This window comes from Schistocerca piceifrons, unplaced genomic scaffold (assembly GCF_021461385.2).
Source record: "Schistocerca piceifrons isolate TAMUIC-IGC-003096 unplaced genomic scaffold, iqSchPice1.1 HiC_scaffold_1230, whole genome shotgun sequence".
Classification (NCBI taxonomy): domain Eukaryota; kingdom Metazoa; phylum Arthropoda; class Insecta; order Orthoptera; family Acrididae; genus Schistocerca; species Schistocerca piceifrons.
In genome coordinates, this window is record NW_025727049.1 from 120,001 (window position 1) to 122,500 (window position 2,500).

General features: G+C 57.8%; 1 non-coding gene across 1 annotated transcript in view; it reads right to left on the bottom strand.

The window, feature by feature from the left end:
• LOC124730138 overlaps positions 1-1,032 on the bottom strand; it is a 1,909-nt gene extending 877 nt beyond the window's left edge. Inside the window, exon 1 of the ribosomal RNA XR_007007885.1 lies at positions 1-1,032. This exon is cut by the window's left edge and continues 877 nt beyond it. This is a non-coding gene — a ribosomal RNA (small subunit ribosomal RNA).
• Between the last annotated feature and the right edge of the window lie 1,468 nt (positions 1,033-2,500).

The window sequence follows — 2,500 nt, forward strand, 5'->3', positions numbered from 1 at the left end:
TCTGTTCGTCTTGCGACGATCCAAGAATTTCACCTCTAACGTCGCAATACGAATGCCCCCGCCTGTCCCTATTAATCATTACCTCGGGTTCCGAAAACCAACAAAATAGAACCGAGGTCCTATTCCATTATTCCATGCACACAGTATTCAGGCGGGCTTGCCTGCTTTAAGCACTCTAATTTGTTCAAAGTAAACGTGCCGGCCCACCGAGACACTCAATAAAGAGCACCCTGGTAGGATTTCAACGGGGTCCGCCTCGGGACGCACGAGCACGCACGAGGCGGTCGCACGCCTTCGGCTCGCCCCACCGGCAGGACGTCCCACGATACATGCCAGTTAAACACCGACGGGCGGTGAACCAACAGCGTGGGACACAAATCCAACTACGAGCTTTTTAACCGCAACAACTTTAATATACGCTATTGGAGCTGGAATTACCGCGGCTGCTGGCACCAGACTTGCCCTCCAATAGATACTCGTTAAAGGATTTAAAGTGTACTCATTCCGATTACGGGGCCTCGGATGAGTCCCGTATCGTTATTTTTCGTCACTACCTCCCCGTGCCGGGAGTGGGTAATTTGCGCGCCTGCTGCCTTCCTTGGATGTGGTAGCCGTTTCTCAGGCTCCCTCTCCGGAATCGAACCCTGATTCCCCGTTACCCGTTACAACCATGGTAGGCGCAGAACCTACCATCGACAGTTGATAAGGCAGACATTTGAAAGATGCGTCGCCGGTACGAGGACCGTGCGATCAGCCCAAAGTTATTCAGAGTCACCAAGGCAAACGGACCGGACGAGCCGACCGATTGGTTTTGATCTAATAAAAGCGTCCCTTCCATCTCTGGTCGGGACTCTGTTTGCATGTATTAGCTCTAGAATTACCACAGTTATCCAAGTAACGTGGGTACGATCTAAGGAACCATAACTGATTTAATGAGCCATTCGCGGTTTCACCTTAATGCGGCTTGTACTGAGACATGCATGGCTTAATCTTTGAGACAAGCATATGACTACTGGCAGGATCAACCAGGGAGCTGCGTCAACTAGAGCTGAGCAGCCGGCCGCCCGGGAGTGTGTCCCGGGGGCCCGCGCGAACACGCAAGCGTCCGCTCAATCATTCTGCAAACAGGAGGAGGCTGAGCTCCCCTGCACAATACACCTCGAAACCCTCTCAGGTCCCGGCGGCGCGCAGCGCCGTCCCAAGTACTTGGTCGGGTTCGAGAGAGGCGCAATCGCCCGGAGTTAGGCGAGTAGACGCTTTCGGTGCGACCACCCGTGCTCCCAACTGAGCTTGCCGCTGCCGACAGAGGCCCGGGAGCGTGCTGTCGTGGCATTGCCGGCGGGAGACAACACGCGCCACCTACGGTGACCGGCAGCTCCAACGCCAGCGCCACAGAAGGACAAAAGCCCCACTTGGGTGCCGAAGCGAACTCTCCCAGCACAGCGCACGCGCCAACACATCCGCACAGCTGCGATACAAACCACCAGCGAGAACCGCTGGGGCGACCGAGCAGCAGACGGCGTCGCGGCGCCGAGCGCCGGGCGGCGGCGCATCCTCAACGCACACAGTCCTCAATCGGACCAGCACACTGAAGATGTCCACCGCGCTTCGCACCGGGCCCGCGAGGACCTACTTTGGCCGCACGGCGCCGCGCGCAGGGTGCGCCGGCGCGCAGCTGCGACGCCTGCCGCGTCCGTCGGCCGGCGCGCCTGCCACTGGCCGCCCCCACCAGCCGGCTGTAGCGCGTGCGCCCACGCACCGCGCGGCCAGCACGCCGGGAGGCGCCCCCTCACCGGCCGGGGACGGTCCCACCCAGCCACCGCCGCGTATCGCTTCACACCCAGATGCCGTTCAGTTTCGTCGGCATGGTGGGTATCGCTGGAACAACCGGTTAGTACCTCAACCTATCGTCGCCATCACCGATTCACCCCTAGCGAGAACAACCGCACCACAACAGGTTACCATTTGTTCATTTGCGTAACTTCACCAGAAAACGCAGGCGTCCATCGCCATTTGCAACTTCAACGATTATTGCATGCCTGTGTCAGGTGTCACGCCACACTACGTCTGCCCACATACACGCAACAAAATGTGCACGCCTAGACAATACGTGGAAGGTGGCCCCCGTACGTATGCGATGTCCATTGCTCGAACGACTGTCAACCGGCCTCTGTAGCATGTCGCAGATATGGAACGCGGTGCACCATGCCATCACGGTGTGTGAGGAGAGACGACTAGGTCCGAATACATCAACAGACAGCTCATGCTGATCGCCATCCACGGCGTCCGTTCCTCCCACACGTCTCTATGGCGTACCACACTGCAATCCAGCTCTCATAGGGAGACGACACGTAGCTGCGTGCACAATATTTGCACTGTATGGTCCGCCGTTTTTGGGCGCAGTCGTTGTACGGTCACACATGTGCCACGATGTATCATTCAGTACATAAGGACGAATGTGCAGTACAGATTGTGGTTTACGCGTACGACATTAGCGGAC